General features: G+C 40.6%; 1 non-coding gene across 1 annotated transcript; it reads right to left on the minus strand.

The window, feature by feature from the left end:
• Positions 1–23,308: 23,308 nt before the first annotated feature.
• LOC119927849 lies at positions 23,309–23,446 on the minus strand. The gene has a single exon (XR_005450816.1). It is a non-coding gene; the product is annotated as a small nucleolar RNA SNORA7 (small nucleolar RNA).
• Between the last annotated feature and the right edge of the window lie 1,058 nt (positions 23,447–24,504).

Genomic DNA, 24,504 nt, shown 5'->3' on the forward strand with positions numbered 1-24,504 from the left:
GTTTGGGGCATGTCACCCTACTCCTCAAAAATCTCCAGTGGTTACTTATCAACCTCCGTATCAAGCAAAAACTGTTCACTACTGGCTTCAAAGCCTCCATCACCTTGCCCTTTCTTTGTTCCCCTCCCTTCTCTCCTAAAGCCAAGCCCACAAACTCAGCTCCTCTGTGGCTAACCTTCTCACTGTGCCTCGTTCTCGCCTGTTCCACCGTTGACCCCGGCCCACGTAATAATAATAATAATAATAATAATAATAATGGCATTTATTAAGTGCTTACTTTGTGCAAAGCACTGTTCTAAGCACTTGGGAGGTTACAAGATGATCAGGTTGTCTCATGGGGGGCTCACAGTCTTAATCCCCATTTTACAGATGAGGTAACTGAGGCACAGAGAAGCTAAGTGACTTGCCCAAAGTCACAGCTGACAATTGGTGGAGATGGGATTTGAACCCATGACCTCCGACTCCAAAGCCTGTGCTCTTTCCACTGAGCCTGTATATATGTATATATGTTTGTACATATTTTTTTACTCTATTTATTTATTTTATTTGTACATATCTATTCTATTTATTTTATTTTGTTAGTATGTTTGGTTTTGTTCTCTGTCTCCCCCTTTTAGACTGTGAGCCCACTGTTGGGTAGGGACTGTCTCTATATGTTGCCAATTTGTACTTCCCAAGCGCTTAGTACAGTGGTCTGCACATAGTAAGCACTCAATAAATACGATTGATGATGATGATGATGATGATGATGAGCCACGCTGCTTCTCTTACCTCTGGCCTCAAATGCCCTCCCTCCTCACATCTGCCAGACTAGCACACTTTCCCCCTTCAAATCCCTGCTGAAAGCTCACTTCCTCAAGGAGTTCTTCCATGACTATGACCCGCTCTGTTCCTCCTCCCCTCCCCATCACTCTACCACCCCCCCTGCCCCACAGCACTGTGTATATGTACAAATTTATTATTCTATTTATTTTATTATTTATGTTTACACATCTATAATTCTGTTCATATTGAGGCTAATGATGCCCGTTTACTTGTTTTGATGTCTGTTTCTCCACTTTTAGACAGTGAGCCCGTTGTTGGGCGGGGTTTGCCTCTGTTGCTGAATTGTACTTTCCAAGTGCTTAGTACAGAGCTCTGCACACACTAAGCACCCAATAAATATAATTGAATAAATAATTGTCAGCCCTAGCTCACCCCAAGCTTAATATTACGCATAGAATTCCCCTAATATCCTTTATTGTGGTTAGACCTATGGCAGGAAGACATTTGGAGGTGACCTAAGAAAAACCTTTAAAACTGTGAAAGGAATTGAAAAGTAGAAAGAGATAAATTATTCTCAGTGAGGGGTTATAAACATAATAGATGTTTCACATACATCAAATGTCAACCCAGGAATATTGGAAGTACAAGGACAATGTGAAGTGAAATCACGCATATATCTTTACTTCAGTAAATAAACAAGTTAGCACTTGTAAGTGCCTGCCCTTAATGTGGGATGGAACATAAAACACAGGCTTAGGAATGTGTTACAGGCCATTCCTGAAAATAGCCAGATCTCAAATGACTTAGGTCCAGGAAAGGGGGTATGATGGGTCAGAACAAGCATATGCCAATTGCATTTGTTTTATGACATGTGTTTGCTATATATAGGGAGGATGAATCATTTTTCATCCAAACTCTTTTCCAGATATACCTCTTCCTCTTGATTCTCAAATGGCCTCTACCTTGTCTGGGTATCAACCAATCAAGCAAGCATTAATCATATTTATTGAGGTCTTATTGTGTGCAGAGCACTGTACTAAGTGTTTGGGAGAGCACAATATACAGATTTGGCTAGACTTCTGTATCAGCCACCTTGCTTGTCACCCTATTTCCAGTCCCTCTTGTCTCTAGCCCACACTTCACTGTGCTGTCTGGATCATACATCATAAGGGTGTTCTACCCATGTCTCCCTCACACCGTGACCCATGTCCAACCTGATAAACCACTATCTACCCCAGTGCATATAACAGTGCTTGACACATAGTAAATGTTTAACAAATACCATAAAGAAAGGAAGCAGTGCGGCCTAGTGGAAAGAGTATAGGCCTGAGTACTAATTCCAACTCGGTCATGTACCTGCTGTTGCGACTTTGGGCAAGTCAGTTAACTTTCCTGTACCTCAGTTATCTCATCTGTAAAATGGGGATTAAATCCTCCTCCCTCCAATTTAGATGGTGAGTCCCATGTGTAACAGGGACTGTGTGCAACCTGTTAAACTTGTGTCTACCCCAGTGCTTAGAATAGTGCTTGACACATAGGAGAAACTTAAAAAAAAACACATGAAAAACTTTCAATAATTACCTTTACATGTAAGCAGAGACTCAGAACAAGTGATTTTAATCAATCAATGGTATTTATTAACTGCCACAGCAGTTATATATATTTGCACATATTTATTAATCTATTTATTTTACTTGTACATATTTACTATTCTATTTATTTTGTTAATGTTGTGCATATAGCCATAATTCTATATGTTCTGACAATTTTGACACCTGACTACATGTTTTGTTTTGTTGTCTGTCTCCCCTTCTAGACTGTAAGCCTGTGGTTGGGTAGGGACCGTCTCTATACGTTGCCGACTTGTACTTCCCAAGAGCTTAGTACAGTGTTCTGCACCCAGTAAGCTCTCAATAAATAAGATTGAATGAATGAATGAATTGACTGCTTACTGTGTGAAGAGCACTGTGCAAACCTTTTTGGAGAGTCCAGTAGTGTAGGTAGACAGGATACTTGCCCTGAATTATCTTAAAATCTAGCTAGGAAGACTAGCATTTAAAATAAATTACAGTTTGGTAAAGCAACTGAGTGCAAGGTTACATTTACAGGTACTCAGTTGCATGTATATATATGCTATGGGGATGGGGTGAGTACCAAAGAGCTTAGAGGGTATGGATTCAAATAATAATAATAATAAGCGCTCAATAAATACGATTGATTGATTGATTGATTGATTGTCTGTCAGATATAAAGGGGAGAGAGTTCCAGACAGGAGTACAGATTAGATGGCAAGAATGATGAGATCAAAGAGTAGTGGCTATGTTAGTGGGGCAAAGAGTGCAAGCTGGGTTGTAGTGAGAAAGAAATGAGGATAGTTGGGGATAGAGAAATGCTTGAGTAATAATAATAATAATTGTATCTGTTAAGTGCTTACTATGTGCCAAGCACTGTTCTAAACACTGGGGTAGATACAAGATAATCAGGTTGTCCCATGTGGGGCTCACAGTTTTAATCCCCATTTTCCAGATGAGGTAACTGAAGCACAGAGAAGTTAAGTGACTTGCCCAAAGTCATGCAGCTGGTAAGTAGCAGAGCCGGGATTAAAACTCATGACCTCTGACTCCCAAGCCCGGGCTCTTTCCACTGTGAGACGTTTCTGCTTTGGCGATGGTTATGCAGCTATTAGAGATTTTTGAGGAGTGGTTGATGTGTGTGGAATGGTTTTTTTAAGAAACACCTTACTGGAAATAGAATGCAGTACCAGTTGGAGAGGAGACAGGCCTGAAGCTGGGAGATGAGCAACACAGTGCTAAGGCACTCCATCAGCACTCTGCCTCTACCTTATCCATTCTCTTCTACTGTTGCACATGATTTATTCATTCATTCATTCAATCATATTTATTGAGCACTTACTGTGTGCAGAGCACTGTACTAAGCGCTTGGGAAATACAAGTCGGTAGCATACAGAGACGGTCCCTACCCAACAACTGACTCACAATCTGACAACGGGCTCACAGTCTAATAAGCTGTAAGGACAGGGCTAAGCACTAAGTACTGTTATCTGCACACAGTAAGTGCTCAATAAATATGACTGAAATACTACTGAATCTTGTCCTCTTCAACTTTTCAAGCTAACATATTCACTATGCCTCATTCTCATCTCTCCCAATACGGTCATAATACATGACTTTCTTTACTCGTAACCTTCCTCCTGCCACAAAGTCCCTTTCCCTTCAAATTAACCATGCCACAGCTTTCCCCATCTTCATTGCCCTTCTGAAATCCCACCTCTTATAAGAATAATAATAATGATGGTATTCGTTAAGGGCTTACTATGTGCAAAGCTCTATTCTAAGCACTGGGGAGGTTACAAGGTGATCAGGTTGTCCCACAGGGGGCTCGCAGTTTTAATCCCCATTTTAATAATAATAATAATAATAATAATAATAATAATAATAATGACATTTGTTAAGTGCTTACTAGCAAAGCACTGTTCTAAGCGCTGGGGGATGCAAGGTGATCAGGTTGTCCCACATGGGGCTCACAATCTTAATCCCCATTTTCCAGATGAGGTAACTGAGGCACAGAGAAGTTAAAGTGACTTGCCCAAAGTCACACAGCTGACAGTTGGCGGAGCCGGGATTTGAACCCATGAATCCAAAGCCCGTGCTCTTGCCACTGAGCCACACTGCCCCTCTTCCAGGAGGCTTCTCTGATAACTCTGTTTTCTCCTCCGTTCATATACCATATAAACACCTCAGTGCTGCCTCTAAACTTCTGTATTACCCCAAGTATTTCTGTAGATACCTTCTTACATACTTTAGTATTCAAGGGCTTACTTATCCACATAGCCATCTCTCTAATATCTTTTTCTTTCTGACGCACAGCTCTTCCATCAAACTACACAAGGCTTAATAGAAAGAGCCTGGGCTTGGGAGTCAGAGGCCATGGGTTCTAATCCCAGTATGCCACTTGTCAGCTGTGTGACTTTGGGCAAGTCACTTCACTTCTCTGTGCCTCAGTTCCCTCATCGGTAAAATGGGGATTAAGTCTGTAAACTGCACGTGGGACAACCTGCTTACCTTGTATATACTCCAGAGTTTAGAAAAGTGCTTGACACATAGTGCTTAAAAAATATCATTATTATTATTATTTTCTTTCTATCTGTATATATTTACATATGTACCTTATTTACAGCGTGGCTCAGTGGAAAGAGCACGGGTTTGGGAGTCAGAGGTCATGGGTTCTAATCCTTGCTCTGCCACTTGTCAGCTGTGTGACTTTGGGCAAGTCACTTCTCTGTGCCTCAGTTTCCTCATCTGTAAAATGGGGATTAAGACTGTGAGCCCCACGTGGGCAACCTTGATTTCCTTGTATCCCCCCAGTGCTTAGAACAGTGCTTGGCACATACTAAGTGCTTAACAAATATCTACATTCTTATATAAGAAGCAGCATGGCTCATTGGAAAGAGCCCGGGTTTGGGAGTCAGAGGTTGTATGTTCTAATCCCGGCGCCTCCACTTGTCAGCTGTGTGACTTTGGGCAAGTCACTTCACTTCTCTGGGCCTCAGTTCCCTCATCTGGAAAATGGGGATTGAGACTCAGAGCCCCCGTGGGACAACCTGATTACCCTGTATCTACCCCAGTGCTTAGAACAGTGCTTGGCACATAGTAACCGCTTAACAAATACAATCATTATTATATCTGTATAACCAACTCTGTTGTATTCTCCCAAATGCTTAGTACAGTACTCAATAAATATGATTGATTGTGTGTAATTTATTTTTTGGCTATCTCCCTCACTAAATTATCAACTCCTCAAGGTCAGGGATTTTGTCTTTAAACTCATTTTTACCCTCCCTAGGGTTTAGCATAATGTTTTGCATACAACAGATACTAAATGCTATTGATTGACTGAGTAGTCGATCAACATTTTTTGTGCGTTGATAAATATTTTACACTTGTCTGAAAACTTGTTGAAGACAACATTCTATTAGCGCGAATTTCAGTGTCTAGGCCTAAATTAGCCTGCAGGGCATTGCTGACAAATAAATCAAAGACACTTAAATTGATTTTAAAGTCACTTGGATTCTCATCTATCTAGCACTTTATGGCAACCTGTAATATTTTTCAGGGTTTTTCCTGTGCCTTTTTGCAATGTTTTTGTTCCTCATGGTATTTATGATATATTTACTCTGCCATTTCCCCAACCTCCTAATCAATTTTAATGTCTGTTTCTCCCTATAATCATAATCATGGTATTGATTAAGCACCTACTGTGTGCCAAACATTGTACTAAGTGCTGGGGTAGGTATGAGATTGACAGGTTGGGCACAGTCCCTGTCCCACATGGGGTTCATAGTCTAAGGAGGAGGGAGTGTGCTTAATTGTCATTTTACAGATAAAGACACTGAGGCACAGAGGAGGTAAATGACTTCCCCAAGGTCTTGCAGCAGGCAAGTGGCAGAACCAGGATTAGAACCCGGGTCCTTTGTCCCCCCAGGCCTATGCCTTTTCCAGTAGGCCACTCTGCTTCCCTCTGTGGATAGTAAGGTCCTTGTGGGCAGGGGTTACATCTCCGAACTCCATTGCAGTGCATTTCCCAAGTGCTTAGTAACATGCTCTACATATGTTAAGCATTCAATAAATCTGACTGACTGATTGAATCATGTGAAATAGCACAGTGTTGCCACTTTAAATATCAGACAGAGATACCAAACTCCTTACCGTAAGTTCTCTCACTGGAAGATCAAGACTCAAGAATTAAAGTTTTGATTCATCTCCACTGCATGTAAAAGAGAAGCAGTGTGGCCTAGTGGAAAGAGCACAGGCCTGGGAGACAATCAATCAACCAATCAATTGTATTTATTGAGCACTTACTGTGTGCACAGCACTGTACTAAGCGCTTGGGAAGTACCAGTTGGCAACATATAGAGACAGTCCCTACCCAACAGTGGGCTCACAGGCAGAAGTACTTGGGTTCTAATACTGACTCCACTTACTTATTTGCTGTGTGATCTTGGACAAATCACTTAAATTCTCTTTGCCCTATCTGTAAAATGGGGATTAACAGTGTGAGTCCCGTGTGGAACAGGGACTGAGTCCCGTGCGGAACAGGGACTGTGTCCATCCTGATTGACTTGTATCTACGCCAGTGCTTGGAATGGTGCTTGACACTTAGAAAGCTCTTAAAACGTACCATAGTTATTATTTAGTACATGGATTGGGTCTAACCTGACTAGGTAGATTCTACTACAGCACTTAATACAGTGCCTAGCACATGGTATGCACTTAATACCAAAAAATACTAAAGTAGTAGTAGTAATGGTATTTGTTAAGTGTTTACTGTGTGTCAGGCACTGTATAAATAGTAGTGGTACTAGTAACATGTCCTACTCAACATGTCCAAGACTGAGCTCCTTATCTTCCCTCCCAAACCCTGTCCTCACCCTGACTTTCCTATCACTGCAGATGGCACTACCATCCTTCCAGTCTCACGAGCCTCCTATCTTGGTGTCATCCTCGACTCTGCTCTCTCATTCACCACACACATCCAATCCGTCACCGAAAGCTGCCGGTCTCACCTCCGCAACATCGCCAAGATCCGCCCTTTCTTCTCCATCCAAACTGCTACCTTGCTGGTTCAATCTCATCCTATCCCGACTGGATTACTGCATCAGCCTCCTCTCTGATCTCCCATCCTCCTGTCTCTCCCCACTTCAGTCTATACTTCACTCTGCTTCTCCCCCCCACAGCACTTGTGTATATTTATATGTATTCATTATTCTATTTATTTTATTAATGATGTGTATATAGCTATAATTCTTTTTATTCTGCTGATATTGACACCTGTCTGTTCTGTGGTTTTTTTTGTCTGTCTCCCCCTTCTAGATTGTGAGCCCGTTCTTGGGTAGGGACTGCATATTGCCGATTTGTACTTCCCAAGCGCTTAATACAGTGCTCTGCAAACAGTAAGTGCTCAATAAATACGATTGAATGAATGAATAGGAGCGGTAGCAGCAGTAGTACAAGCCTTTATCAAGTGTCTAATTTGTGCTGTGCTCTGCACAAGGAACTTGGGAAATACAGAGTAATGAAATGTTATATTCGCTGCCCACTTATACTCTAATTGCAGAGACAAGCATGAAAATATTTACCACTAAAGGGGCCAAACGTGGCTCAGTGGAAAGAGCCCGGGCTTTGGAGTCAGAGGTCATGGGTTCGAATCCCCGCTCCGCCACTTGTCAGCTGTGTGATTTTGGGCAAGTCACTTCACTTCTCTGGGCCTCAGTTCCCTCATCTGTAAAATGGGGATTAAGACTGTAAACCTCACGTGGGACAAACTGATCACCTTGTAAACTCCCCAGCGCTTAGAACAGTGCTTTGCACATAGTAAGTGCTTAATAAATGCCATCATCATCATCAGCATCATCATGAAATAAATTGACCAGATATTTATATACAAACATCAGTGAAGGTGTTAATATGTTCATAATTGCTGAAGTTGGCTGAGGGGATGATATGACTCAGGGTGCTGAGGAATTTATCAGGGAAGACATACTGGAGGAGGTGGGAATTTAGGAGGGATTGAAATCAATCCGTCAAAGGTATTTACAGAATGTTTGCTGTTTGCAGAGCATTGTACTAAATGCTGGGAAAGTACAATTCAACAGACTTTATAGACACACCTCCCACCTTGTCTACAGGGAACTTACATTATAAGACTGTGAATTCATTGTGGGCAGGGAACTTGTATTCCAACTCTGTAATGTTGTACTCTCCCAAGCACTTAATACAGTGCTCTGCACACTGGAAGTGCTCCATAAATATGATTGATGTCTGTCTGATGTGGGGAGGCTTTGTGGCTAAAAGGACTAATATGGGACCACATGTTTCTCTCTTAGATTCTCTATTGTGTTTTTATCTTTGTTTTTAGCAGCGGCTCACAATCTCTGCTGTGGCTTCCTGGTTTCAGAATCCTTTTGAAGCCTCTGCCCAAAAACAACCTCTCCTTTCTGTATTGATCTTTTAATTGGGAATGTTTAGCACAATCTGACATGATCACCACTGGGAATTTCCCGCAAGGTGTGTCGTGATGAAAAGTCTGGATGACCGCCATTTCAACTCAAGACTAACCTAGATCATTTTGGTAAATCGTTTAGCAATCCCAAAGGGTAAACCTCTTCCTTTCCATGTTTCTGTAGTGACTTTGTTTAATGCATTTTGTTCTTTCATTATTTAAGTTTGACCTAAGGACACCCAAATTCAAAAGTTTTCCGTCTAAAATTTGTCCTCAATAAACTGAACAGCTGTTTGAAACAAAGGGTTTTTTTTGTTTTAATTTTTTATAGGGTGGGTCTCACCTTCCAAATTGAGGCTAAATTCTTAAAACATCATGCTAATCATCAAAAATCATTCAGGTAAGACCTATTTATTTGAAGGGAAGCAGAGAAGGGACATAATTCAGATAAATATAAGTTATTTTTATCTTGATTATGCAGCTTCTTGAGGTCAAAGTCTACTTTGGGCCTCATTATTTGAACAACTCTTTTGGATGTGGCCAGAATATCAACTTGAATATTACTGCATGAGAAGAAAGGAAAATAGGCAAGGGATAAATTGATACATAAAGCTGTGGTTGGTAATTATTTTCCATCAGAACAGTATGTCAAAAAGCAGCATGGCTTAGTGGATAGAGCCTGAGCCTAGGAGTCAGAAGGTTCTAATTCTGGCTCCTCCACTTGTCTTCCCTGTGACCTTGGGCAAGTCACTTCAGTTCTCTGGCCCTCAGTTACCTCATCTGTGAAATGAGGATTGAGCCCGTGAGCCCCATGTGACTGTGAGCCCCAGAGAAGCAGTGTGGCTCAGTGGAAAGAGCACGGGCTTTGGAGTCAGAGGCCATGGGTTCAAATCCCAGCTCCGCCAATTGTCAGCTGTGTGACTTTGGGCAAGCCCTTAACTTCTCTGTGCCTCAGTTACCTCATCTGTAAAATGGGGGTGAAGACTGTGAGCCCCCCCATAGGACAACCTGATAACCTTGTAACCTCCCTAGTGCTTTGAAAAGGGCTTTGCACATAGTAAGCGCTTAATAAATGCCATCATTATTATTATTATCTGGAACAGAGACTGTGTCCAACCCGATTTGCTTGTATCCACCCCAGCTCTTAGTATGTTGCCTGGCACATAGTAAGCACTTAACAAATACTGCAGTTATTTATTATTATGTTCTTCAAAAATGCTCCGATCTAACCAATGCATTCTACTGTGTTGAAGACAGATTTCCTGCTGTTGTTTGCACAAGCATCCCGGCAGAGTCCATCTGTGGCCTGGTGAAAGCATCTTCACCTTTACTATCCCTTAAATTCACATCCATTTCCCTGGAGGGCACCCCAGGGCCTGGTTAGGTGATAGTGAGCACACTTGGAAGCATAGCTGGCTCATGTCCTCAGAGCCGTTTTCCAAACCTTATCTAGGAATACTCCTGAACAGAACTATGTGATTGGATCCAATGGTGTGCATTGATGAAAAGTAAGCCATGCTGTAAGATTAGAGTAATGAAACAGAGCTTGAACCTAACAAATGCACTTAGGGAACATATTAAAGATACAGCCTCTGCCATTAAGCTTTACAGTCAAATAGAAGAGAAGCAATGGGAGCTTCTCTAAAGCACACATTGGGACATAATGAAAATAGGACACTAGCATTAATAGCCACATCTTTTCTATTTTTATTCCCATCAAGCTCCGTTGCTGCTTTCACTGGGACTCCTTTGCCCCATCCCATCTTACCCAGAATAGCTCCATATCATGGGATTTTCTCCAGTCCTGGGCACCAATGCAACCCATGCCTTCCTCACCCCCACTCCACCTCATTTCTGGAGTGTTTTTTTTTTTTTTAGCTCATTAGAGCTTGTGCTGTATTTTTTGAGCAATATATGATATCATGAAATATATTGAGAGGCTTCTGAAAGCTCATTGAGAGCAGGGAATGTGTCTGGTTTTTTTTTTTTTGCTATATTGTACTCTCACAAGAGCTTAGTACAGTGCTCTGCATACAGTAGGTGCTCAATAAATACGATTGACTGACTGAGTGACTGAAAGCATAGGAAAGGCATGTCAACTTTGCATCACTTCAGCCTACCCAAATTAAGCATAACAAATGCATGCTATCATGAAACAGAGACATTTTGTTGTATAGTGTTATATTTTCAATTGTTACTCTTTAATCACTTAATTACTTTTTTTGAGCATTATTATGTACAGAGGATTGTACTAAGCCCTTGGGAGAGTAGGGTGCAATAGAGACCATTGTACTAAGCCCTTGGGAGAGTACAATGCAAGGTACCTGATGGACATTATCCTTCTATCCATGAGGAATTTACAGGCTAGAGAGGGAGACAGGCATTAAAATAAGTTACACATAGGGGTGAAGGAAGAATATAAGGATATGTCCCTAAGTGCTGTGGGGCAGGGGGTGAGGTGCCAGGGTGGGTTAGTGGATAGAGCATGGGCTTGGGAGTTAGAAGGACATGAGTTCTAATCCCAGCTCCACCACATGACTGCTGTAGGATCTTGGGCAAGTCACTTCACTTCTCTAGGCCTCAGTTGTCTCATCTGTAAATTGGGGATTAAGAGTGTGACCCCCTGTTGGAGAGGGACTGTGTCCAACCTGTTTAGCTTGTATCTACCCCACTACTTAGAACAGTGCTTGCACATGGTAAATAATAATAATAATAATAATGATGGCACTTGTTAAGTGCTTAGTATGTGCTGAGCACTGTTCTAAGCACTGGCATAGATACAAGGTAATCAGGTTGCCCCACGTGGAACTCCCAGTCTTACTCCCCATTTTGCAGATAAGGTTACAGACACAGAGAAGTTAAGTGACTTGCCCAACATCACACAGCTGACAAGTGGCGGAGCAGGGATTATAACCCATAATAATAATATAATAATAATAATAATAGCATTTGTTAAGCGCTTACTATGTGCCGAGCCCTGTTCTAAGCGCTGGTATAGATACAAGGTAATCAGGTTGCCCCACGTGGGATTTCCAGTCTTACTCCCCATTTTGCAGATGAGGTTACAGACACAGAGAAGTTAAGTGACTTGCCCAACATCACACAGCCGACAAGTGGCGGAGCAGGGATTATAACCCATAATAATAATAATAATAATAATAATAATAATAATAATAATAATAACATTTGTTAAGCACTTACTATGTGCCGAGCACTGTTCTAAGCGCTGGTATAGATACAAGGTAATCAGGTTGCCCCACGTGGGACTTCCAGTCTTACTCCCCATTTTGCAGATGAGGTTACAGACACAGAGAAGTGACTTGTCCACCGTCACACAGCCGACAAGTGGTGGAGCAGGGATTATAACCCATGACCTCTGACTCCCAGGCTGGTGCTCTTTCCACTAAACAAGTACCATAAATATCATTATTTTTATTAGAAGGAATCTGTACTCAAAACACAGTGCATAGATGCCACAGATAGGTGAACATATAAGGGAAATGGGGTCTTTTTTGAGGAAAGCATTTTGTAGGAGATGTGATTTTAGGAGGGTTTTGAAGATGGGGAGCGTAGTGGTCTATCTGACATGAAGGGGGAAGAAGATCTAATCCAGAGAGAGGACGTGAGCAAGAGGTTGACTGTGAGACAGATCATCTTGAGATACTAAGAGTAAGTTGTGGTTAGAGGAGCGATGTCTGTGGCTTCAGTTGTAGTATGAGATCAGGGAGCTAAAGTAGGAGGGGAAGAGCTGATTGAGTGCCTTAAAGCTGTTTTTATGGTCACGCACACTGTGTGATTTGCATGCCCTGACCCCACTGCTGTTTAGATCCAAATATTTCCCTCTTGAATCTTTGCTTTTGCAAATGTAAACCATATGGAGAGGAAAAACATATTTTGGATCAAAATAAAAATATGGTGGGGAAACAAAAAATCATGTAAATGTGCCTTAAGAGTATTAAAGTGCATAAAGAGACAGTGATCTAATATTTCTACATCTATGATAAATTAGAGTAATAATCTGATGGTGCTTTAACCTGGTGTCCTGCTGTTTGTCTTAGTTTGCTCTGTGCTGTTCCAAATAACAAGTTGTCAGGGTGACTATCCATTTGGGGTTCTATTGTAATGAAATTGATGAAAGTATTAGTTATTCACCTTTCACGTGAGTATAGATCATGCTTTATCCTGGCTTAAAATAACCATAGGAATGGATTTGACAACAGAGGAATCTGAATAGGATCTCTGAGAGCCCTACTTTTGAACTCCAAAGGTCCATATGTTGATGAACCAGAAGATTGCTGGAAGCCCCTCACTGATAATTTGTTTTCTGAAACTGTCCACCAGCCAGGGTTCATGATTCCCCAATGAGGCGTTTGCCTGCCGTCAAGTTTTAAACTCAAACCTAAATATCTCTTGGGATCAATTTTGAGCAGGCAACCTAAATAGAAATTTCCATCTGGTCGTTTCTGCAGGAACTACTCTTCTTTTTGCTCCGTGTTGGAATTTGATATTTTCACACCACACAGAAATGTTTCATATGGAGTGCGCCTATAAGGAATATTTCGCTTCTGTGCTGGTTCTGAGGAATGTCTCTTGTTTCCCAATATTTATTGCTTGGGACTGAAAGTATCAAGTGAAAGAAATGGAAAAGAACATTTGAATACTTGCATGTTTCCTAAAACTTTCCTTTTTATTCTTAATACATGTAAAGAGCATTGGAATCCACATATCCTGTAAAGAGCATTGGAATCCACATATACTCTCTGTGCTTTCCATAAGATTGTATAAATGCACATCAGAATATATGGCATCCATGTTCTATAATGTTTGTGTTTTAGCTACATTGAGTAAATTAGTAATTCTCCTGGAATATCGTTAGAGACAAATACAGCTAAGTCTGACTGAGTTCCGTTCCTCAGAGATTTTTTTCAACACTAGCATGGAGTTATAAATCATAACCTAGTTCTTTTCTTTCTTTTATGACTTTTGTTAACCTCTTACTATATGCCAGGCACTTTACTAAATGCTGGGGTTGATACAAGATATCAGAGTATACACAGTCCATGCCCCATGTGGGGCTCAGAGTCTTAATCCCCATTTTACAGGTAAGGTAACTGAGGCACAGAGAAGTGAAGTGACTTGCCCAAGGTCACAAAGCAGACTAATAGCAGAGGCTGAATTAGAACCCAGGTCCTTCTCTCAGGCCTGTGCTCTATCCATTAGGCACCTCTGCTTCTCTAGTTGATCACAATCAACAACTACATTTCTTAGCCTTCAGAGGATTGACTATAGAATATTTTACTGAGCAAAGACTAGTTCCAAGGTCTCTATGGATATATGGTAAACTAGCAGCTGGCTCATCCACAACTACCACAACAGACGCTACACTTCTGAGAAAACTCTGTTGTTTGGATTCTTCATATTAAAATATTAGTTTACAATCTGCCCCTCCTTCCCCGTCTTCAGATTGGTTTCCCCCATGCATTATCTGAAAATATTCTCTGTTGAGTGCCCCTCACCCATTTAGACTGTCAGGGAGGAGTGAGGATGGGGAGAGGAGCAGGTCTGGACCCGGGGGGTGAGGGCAACAATAATAATAATAACCGTGGTGTTCGTTCAACATTTACTATGTTTACTATGTTCCAGGCACTGTACTAAGACCTGGCGGGGGTGGGAGGATATAGGCAAATTGGGTCGGACACAGTCCCTGTCCCACATGGGGCTCCCAATCTTAATTCCCATTTTACATATAGGGAACTGAGGCCCAGAAAATTGAAATGCCTTGCCCAAGGTCACACGTCAGACAAGTGGCAGAGCCAGGATTAGAACTCAGGTCCTTCTGAATCCACTAGGCCGTGCTGCTTCTATTATGGAGATTTATAGAGGCTCTTCCAGAGAGGGAAAATGAACATCCTGGAAAATGCAGGTGCTGCTCTGTTCTGAAGGCCTTAACCACCTATCCCTAGCCTGACTGCAGATGGAGTCTCTCCCTCTCTTCCCTCCTACCTCACAATGCTGAAACTGAGCCTTAGTTCAATGAGAGTGAGTCCTCACACCTAGCTCAACCCTGACTGTCCTGTGGGAGGTGGCAGGGGGACAGAGAGGGAACTAGAGCAGCGTGGCTCAGTGGAAAGAGCCCAGGCTTTGGAGTCAGAGGCCATGGGTTCGAATCCGGGCTTTGGAGTGACTTCCACTGAGCCACGCTGCTTCTATAAAGAGTGGTCCCCCAGCCCACATCATCCCCCGGGACTGGAATGCCCTCCCTCTGCCCATCCGCCAAGCTAGCTCTCTTCCTCCCTTCAAGGCCCTACTGAGAGCTCACCTCCTCCAGGAGGCCTTCCCAGACTGAGCCCGTTCCTTCTTCTCCCCCTCATCCCCCTCTCCATCCCCCCATCTTACCTCCTTTCCTTCCCCACAGCAGCTGTATATATGTTTGTACATATTTATACTCTATTTGTTTACTATTTTACTTGTACATATCTATTCTATTTATTTTATTTTGTTAGTATGTTTGGTTTTGTTCTCTGTCTCCCCCTTTTAGACTGTGAGCCCACTGTTGGGTAGGGACTGGCTCTATATGTTGCCAACTTGTACTTCCCAAGCGCTTAGTACAGTGCTCTGCACACAGTAAGCGCTCAATAAATACGATTGATGATGATGGTCCCCTGCCCACCAGGAGCTTACAGTCCAAACAGGGAGACAGATTCCTAGAAATCGGTGAATTACGGCTAGGTACATACACGCCCTGGGGCTGAGGGAGGAGTGAGTAAAGGGGGCAAACCCCAGTGCGAGGGCGATGTGGAGGGAGCGGGAGAAGAGGAAATAAGGAATTAGAGAAGGTCTTTAGAAGGAGATGTGCTTTTAATGAGTCTCTGGAGATGGGGAGAGTGATCGTCTGTCGGATATGAAGGGGGGACGTGAACATATTTACTATTTATTTTGTTAATGATGTGCATTTAGCTTTAATTCTGTTTGTTCTGATGACTTGACACCTGTCCACATGTTTTGTTGTCTGTCTCCTCCTCCTAGACTGTTAATGATGTGCATTTAGCTTTAATTCTATTTGTTCTAGTGACTTGACTTGTTGCCTGTCCACGTTTTGTTGTCTGTCTCCCCCTTCTAGACTGTGAGCCCGTTGTTGGATAGGGACTGTCTCTATATGTTGCTGACTTGTACTTCCCAAGCGCTTAGTACAGTGCTCTGCACACAGTAAGCGCTCAATAAATACGATTGAATGAATGAATGAATGAGAAAGGGAATCATAGCTTTGTTAAGCCTCCTCAAAATCAGTCAATCTTTGAAGAATTTGCCAAACAGGAGGATCTCCGTCCATAAAGTCATATTGACTTTGTGGTACTCTTCCTACTGAGTGCCTACTTTGTGTGCAACACTCTACAGGGTGCTTACTTTGTTCAGAGCACTGCATAGAGCATCTACTGTATGTGGAGCCCCACACTGGACACCTAACATGTGTAAAGCATGGGGAAGCTGTGTGTCTCAGTGGAAAGAGCACGGGCTTTGCAGTCAGAGGTCATGGGTTCTAATCCCACCTCAGCCACTTGTCAGCTGTGACCTTGGGCAAGCCACTTAACTTCTCTGTGCCTCTATGTAAAATGGGGATTAGGACTGTGAGCCCCACGTGGGACAACCTGATCATCTTGTATCTCTCCCAGCACTTAGAACAGTGCTTTGCTCATAGTAAGTTCTTAACAAATACTACAATTATTATTATTAATAAAGCATTTGGGAATCATACAAAAGTTAAAGTCATAGATGTTCCCATTGAACTGCTTTAATCTAATGGAAGAGGCAGTAAACATAAGTGGATAAATATACTACAGTTAAGAGTAAGCATTGAATAGATACATGGCAAGTATTGAGGTAACTGAAAGCATGATTGAGAAGGTTGTCATAAAATTGTCTGTTTCTAGCCAAAGTAAAAAAAAATACAGTGGGAAATAAACTGATGACTAGATCCTGGTCAGTAATTAAGGCCTGGTGAAAAGTCTTACTATTTCAAGTGATGAAACTAGCACCATCAAAAGCATTAACAATGGAGACAGGATGGATCTATGGAAAATCACATTCAGCTTTATCATAATTTTTGAGTAGGTAAAAGGCAGAACAACCAGAAGACTACAAACTCTAGTCAGTCATTCTCTGAGTATGAAGTTGGTCTGGGAGGCATCTAATTTTTTTTTGAAAGTATTGGAAAGACAGTGATAAAGCAGATCCCTTCTGGTTATCCAAGAAGATCCAAAGGGTCCTGCCTCTGAGTTGGCATGGAAGACACTGTGTTCCCTGGAAGAACTGACTGCTAATTTCACTGTTCCATACTCTAAAGTAAATTCATTTCACTCTATCACTCAAATTTCCTCTTCCCTTGCTGATTTGCCTCTCTCCCAAGATAAATGTCACCCACTGGGATACTCCATGCAAATTTTCTCTATTAGCCTTTAAATTTTACCATTTCCTGCTGACTCCAACTCTAGCTGAATTCCTGCATCCCTCTCCCCATCTCTCCTGCAAGTCTGTGTACCCACAGTGATTTAGCTTAATCTTCACTGGGTTGGAGGGAATCAAGGTTGTGGATTTGAAGGAAAGGGAACTGCAGAACTGCTGAATTAGCTAGTTATGGCATTTTTTTCAAGCTCTTGCTCTGTGTCAAGCACTGTACTAAGCCAAGGGTGACACAGTTCCTGTCCCCCATGGGTTTACGGTGTAATAATAGTAATAATACTAATGGTACTTGTTAAGAGTTTACAATGTCAATCACTGTTCATTCATTCAATCTTATTTATTGAGTGCTTACTGTTCCAAGTGCTGTGATAGAAGGAGATTGGACACAGTCCCTGTCCCATATGGGGCTCACAGTCTAAATCCCCATTGTACAAATGAAGTAACTGAGGCCCAGGGTAATGAAGTGACATGTCCAAGGTCACATAGCAGACATGTGGCAGAGCTGGAATTACAACCCAGGTCCTTCTGACTCCCAAGCCCAGACTGTATCCACTAGGCCATGCTGCTTTGCGACAATCACCCTACCATCATCACTTAGGGATAAGGGAGTGGCCTGAACCATCACTTATTGATCAGTTGGTATGTGACAACCAAACATTCAGCATCCAAATGTCTGATGAACAGCTTTTAGATTACTTCAATGAGATGCCCCATTTCCAATGACTTCTTAAAAAACTATTTTTAGCAGCTAAATAAAGCCTACCCAATGAAACAATTTAGTGAAAGATCTGCTCAGAAATGGTGTGATATACCATAGTGAGATTGCCAGCCAAGATATTTAATTAGTACCTAATCATGGTAGTTAAAATGGTAGTCTGTTGGCAGGGGGACTTTGCCCTGCCTGTGTAATGCCTTAGAGTTTTAAAGTTTCCCAACTCTGGCTCCTTCCCATTGGATCCTTGCCGTGTCCCTTTCTCTGCAGGTATTAGGTAGCATTAGGATCTTTTTGCATTAATCTCTCTCCAACCTAACAGGGCATGGGAAGGCTAAGACATATTGCTAATATAACCACTTTTTAAGGGTCTCCTCTACGAACCTTTGATGGCTCATCTTTTAACTATTGGCTGCTCACCTTGACTATTTATGTAAAAGAAATAATGTTCATAGCCACTAGGGCCCAAAACTGTCTATAAGTTTCTTGTGGGCAGGAAATGTGTCTCCCGACTGTATTGTGCTCCACCAAGCACTTAGTACAGTGCTCTCCTCACAGTAAGCCTATGTGAACACCATTGATCAACTGAGTGATTATCATCATTGATTCCTATTTATTGTGACGGGTGTTGTATAGAATCCATTTCTGGCTGGAGGGAACATGTCTACTAAAGATACAAAAAGGGTAACAGAGGTACAAAATTTCATTCCCTAACCATAAAATGTTACCAGTAGCTAAATTTGTACATGAAAAGAAATTTATTTAAACTGTACCCTCCTGGCATTTTATTCAGGAACATTTTTGGTCTCTGCTTTCATCATCTTAACATTAAAATACATTCTGACTTTGAAATCCCTTATGCCTATGCTTCCTGACAGCAAAGCAATATTTAATCTGCTTTTGAAAACTTTTACCGAAGAAACACAAAGCCTGTTATTCACTCAGTGAATCCATTTGCAAACCTTTGCCGAACTTTTTTATTTACACAGCTTGAAAGTTGCAGAACTTTTTAAAGGACTAATTGGCTCGCAAGAAACCTTCTGGGCTACCAGGTGGGTACAGATTTCTGAACAAAATAAGTATTTCTAAGTTGATATAATCGTTTCTCAGGGCCAACATGTTGCTCAATGAGTCTCCCTCTGAATACAAATGTATTTCTTCATTTTAAGACATTTAAATTTGTCATCATTTGCTTTTTAAGAAGACTTTCTATTATAACCCAAGGTCAGGTTGAATTAACCTCATAGCTTCCGTGGAAGTTTTAAGTCTTTAAATCAGACACAGGAAATTCAGGTCAAAAATTTATCAATGTCATCTAGTTGGAATGGTTGGTATAGTGCAAGTTCATTCATTCATTCATTCAATCGTATTTATTGAGCGCTTACTGTGTGCAGAGCACTGTACTAAGCACTTGGGAAGTACAAGTTGGCAACATTGGGCAGAGCATAAAACTAATTCAATTAAAGGATAATCAAAAGAAGTATAAAACACATCCCTGTCCTCAAGAATTTTACAATCTAATGTGGACAACAACAGGAATATACAATAGTAAAAGTATAGGAATTAAGAAAACAATAGTGAGCATAAGGATAAGCAAAAAGCCACCAAAAATATAATTAATTAAATAGCCCAATAACTCACAAGGTGCAATATCAAAGCTGAAATGACTAAGCTGGTGGTGTGATCAGAATGATTGGATGAATAATCAGAGAAAGCTTTGTGGAGTGAGCTTTTTGAAGGACTTTGGAGGAAGAAGTGGTTTCAAAATGGAGGAGAAGGGCATTTCAGGTTGTGGTCAAGCATGAAGAATAATTCAGAAGTGGGAGAATCAAATGACAGGAGTGATTAGGGAGTTTTTGCTTGGGTAGAAATTGTTAATCTCATGTGTTACAAGGGTTGTGCCTATATTTAGCACAGTGATTAGCACAGAATAAGGGCTTAATAAATACAATAACTAAGGTGAAGAGAGTTTAAGCTAGGTGTAGAGTAGAGGAGGTCAGCTTTGGTCTGAGGGAGTCAGCTCATAGTAATAATAATTGTGGCATTTTTTAAGCATCATATTAGATACGAGTCCTGCACACTTTCTGTCCAATGTAGCTCACAGTCTAAGTAGGAAGGAAAAGAGATACTGACTACATGCTTTACAAATGAGGAATATGAGGTATAGCAATAATAACAACAATAATAATGATATTTGTTAAGCACTTATTATATGTCAAGTACTGCTGTAAGCACTGGAGGAGACACAAGCTAATCAGGTTGGACACAGTCCCTGTCCCACGTGGGGCTCACAGTCTTAATCCCCATTTTACAGATGAAGAAACTGAGGCACAGGGAAGTTAAGTGCCTTGTCCAAGGTCACACAGCAAACAAGTGGCAGAGCCAGGATTAGAACCCAGGACCTTCTGGCTCTCAGGTCAGTGCTCTATCCACTAGCAAGGTTAAGTGATTTTCCCACAGTGGACAAGTGGCAGAGTCAGGATTAGAACCCAGATCCTCTGACTCAACTGTACCACGCTACTTCTCAACTGCTAAAAAACCTTGAACTAAAGGCAAACTCTTGAGAATAATTAAACGCACCACTCTGAAAAAGTGGTTTAGATGGAGGAGCCCAACACTTTGGTCAGGGAATTACATTTTTATTTTAAGTATTACATTTACATTTTCAGTTAGTCAGTCAGTTGTATTTCTTGGATGCAGAGGACTGTACTAAGGGCTTGAGAGAGAACAGTATAACAATATAACAGACACATTCTTTGCCCACAACGAGTTTACAGTATAGAGGAAGAGATAGGCATTTATGTGAATAAATAAATTACAGATATGTACACAAGTACTGTGCGGTTGGGAGAGGGATAGATGAATAAAGAGAGCAAGGAATCTACTCCATCAATGGCTGTTGAGCAAGAGTGAGATGGCTTTGTATTGTTCTCATCCCTGTACCCCCTACCGAGGCTGTGGGAATTGGTGAGGCCTTCTGTGGAGGCAGTGGGTTGACAAAGATGGACTGGGGGTGGTAATATTTTATGGGAATATTTTGAAGATTAAGAGAAATACTTCATGTGAAAATTCTTGAACAAACAAAAGAGCTCTACACATCCAAAGTATCATGGAGAAGCTGTGTGGCTTAGTGGAAAGAACATGCGCTTGGGAGTCAGAGATCATGAGTTCTAATCCCGCCTTTGCCACTTGTCACCTGTGTGACTTTGAGCAAGACACTCAACTTCTCTGTGCCTTAGTTACCTCATCTATAAAATGGGGATTAAGACTGGGAGTCCCACGTGGGACAATCTGATTACCTTGTATCTACCCCAGCGCTTGTCACTTAGTAAGCGCTTAACAAATGCCATCATTATTATCATTACAAGAGTGAGATGCCAGCACAATCTGGAGAATTAAATTATAGTTTCTTTATGAAACAGGGAATCTTCAGACTTGCACTGTTAGCTTCAGATTTATTTTGAGAGACTTTTCAGAATTAAATTATAGTTTCTTTATGAAACAGGGAATCTTCAGACTAGCACTGTTAGCTTCAGATTTATTTTGAGAGATTTTTCAGAGTTCACTGGGTGTGATTTTTACAGCAGTATATCCATTTTTATTCCAAGTGAATACTTTCATTATTGCTAGATTGCTATATATTAGGTCACTGAGCATTAATGCGCCCGGCTTTTTGTAACACTGATTTTATATTCTCAAAATGAGCTACATTGTTTTATGACACTAAAGAGTTTTGGTATTAATTGTGTTGGATTAGCTGGAGACAATGGAACACCATCAAAATCTAATGAGATGTTATCATCTGAATCTTTTGTTTACTGGTCCACATTTTGTTTTCATTTTCTCTCTTTTGGCTCAAAAAGATATTATCAGAAAAGTAATAATAACAGAGAAAGTGGGGTTCTGTGAAATAAAGTTTGTGATAATAATGAAAAATAATCCCAAATTAAAGTCATTTATTTTACTTTTTTTAGCAAATCACAACCATGTAATAAAATATTAATGGGATTCAGAAAATATCAACCCATTTCCACTCTGTGGTGATTGCTTTTATGACCTTTTGTCTTGTAATTTCTTTATCTAAAGGATGGCATGTTGTGAGAAATCAAGAGCAAAAAGAATTTTGATAATCTCATCAATGAAAAGGGAGGAAATTTTTCCTTGAGTCATTAGTTATTTATTCCATTAGGGACCATTTAGAAAATTATCTTTTCCAGTGAACAAAATATTTCTGCCCTAGTTTCAGAGTTGGTTGCCATTGTGAAAGGTGAGATATTTGTAATCCCTCATATGCTGAAGTAATATCTGTAAAGTGCTTGTAAAGAGTTATGGGGGATCATAAGTCCAAAGGTATATCATGACACTGGTTTGAAAACATGCTGTAATGCTGATTTGAGGAAGGGCTTCTTCACCTAAAAGATCTTCCACCTTTAAACAATTAGTCAATCAATAATATTTATTGAATGCTTGCTTTATGCAAAGTATTTTACTAAAGGCTTGGGAGAGTACAGTACAGTCTGTAAACACATTCCCTGCCCTCAAGGAGATCGCAGTCAAACAAAGAGCTTATAGTCTACAATCCCCGAAACTAATTTTAACCAATTATTTCATTTTTAATGGCATTTTTAATAGTATTTGTTAAGTTCTTACTACATGCCAGTCACTTTACTAAGCACTGGGGTAGATATAAGATAGTTTGGACAGTCCATGTGCCCCTTGGGGCTCACAGTCTTTATCCCCAATTTGCAGATGAGATAACTGAGCTCCAAAAAAGTCAAGTGACTTGCCCAAGGTCACATACCAGGCAGGTGGTGAAACTGGAATAAAAACCCAGGTCTTCTGACTCTCAGGCTGGTGTTCTTTCCACTAGGTCATGCTGCTTCTCATCCTGCTTTTGCACCAAAGCTTTTTACCAACTGGCAGAATTAACTGGCTAAAATTTCACTTCCTCCACTGCTCTTAAATTTGCAGTTAGCAAAATGCTCAAAGATGGGATATCCGAGATATGGCTACATAACCAAGGTTATCTCCACAGAGGTGTAGGACTTGTCACAAAAGAGGTGGAGATTGAAAGTGGTGAATCCGACTTCTCTGTCACAAGAAATTTTGGAAAATAAAGTTTCTCAAGCTTATCCCCAAGTGCTGCAACTGGAGTATTTGAATGGACTGTAATAACTACTTAAATTAACTATTTTAAAAAAAGGTTTCTATAACTCCTTGCCAATAAAAATATGACCTTTGTCTAAGTGTGTATCAAAACAATGTAAATATTTGCTGTTAAAAATAACTAAATTTTACATAGCTCCACTCTCGACTTTCTCCCATAACGCTGCTGCCCAGTATAGGTGAGTTTTGATTTGTAGCAGATTGTATTCCATTCAATAGCCACTGCTGAGGCTAGAAATGGAATGGGTATGTCTCTGCTTGACTTTCCCTCCCATTGCCAAGACTGAAAGCGTACTGGAAACTCTCCAGGTGTGATCCTGAGAGGGCAAATTTTACCTGGGAAAACACTGTAGTGTGATTTCAGCATACAAAGAGATTGATGCTAGTACAATAGAGTCCCTGAATTATTGATTAGTCGTTCAACCAATCCATATTATTTATTGAAAATGTACTGCTTTTCAAGGCCCTGGAAGAGTGAAATAAATAAAGGACATTGCCCTTACTTTCGAGGAGTTCATAAGCTAATAGATACACATAATATACATACAGTGAGAATGGGAGAAAAATACAGCTAGCACAAGTAATATGCTAGTATGGAAAGAAAAATAGATGATTTAGTGAAAAATAGTGTAGATCTCTACACTATCTCTAAATTTTTCTATATAAACATTAGTGCTAAGGAAAGTGCTAATTTAACATGAACAGTGGTAGCTGAAATCCCACAAGAGGAAAGCAAAATAAATTCTAAGGTAGAAGTCACAACATGATATACTAGCTTTTTTAAATTGTCTTCCTTAGATCTTTTTTTTTATGATTAGGTGCATTGTCAGAGGCCATGTTTCCTGCTCTCTTATTGCATGAATATCTAATTGGAAACAAGTGGACACAAAATCCATGTAATAAAACTTAGAAAACATTTCAATCATACATTATGAAACTTGCTCATTTTTATTGTTGCTTTTTATTCAGTAGTAATGAGAAATACAATGGAAAAAAAGACTTAAGTCATTCATTTGGAACTTTATGGGATGGAAGAGCAACAACAGGAGGAATTATTTGCAGAATTTTATTTTTCATTCACTATTTCTTCTTCCTTACTAACACAAACATAAGATTTGTCTCATTTTCCAACTTTTCTATGCTCTCGTTTATTTTTTCATTAAGAGAAATACAAGACATTTCTAACTGCAATTGGGCTGTCTGAAAAATAATCAGGTACAAAGCTTTATCGTAAACCATGTTTTCTACTCAGCTTGTCTAAATATTATAGCTTATTTTAGGGAAACAATAATAAGGAAAGAAAAGTAAATGAAACCATATTGTAATAGCAAGATAGATTTTTTTTTTTCCATTTGATTTGGAAGTCAGCATACTGACAAACTCTG

The sequence above is a fragment of the Tachyglossus aculeatus genome, chromosome 4, assembly GCF_015852505.1.
Source record: "Tachyglossus aculeatus isolate mTacAcu1 chromosome 4, mTacAcu1.pri, whole genome shotgun sequence".
NCBI lineage: Eukaryota > Metazoa > Chordata > Mammalia > Monotremata > Tachyglossidae > Tachyglossus > Tachyglossus aculeatus.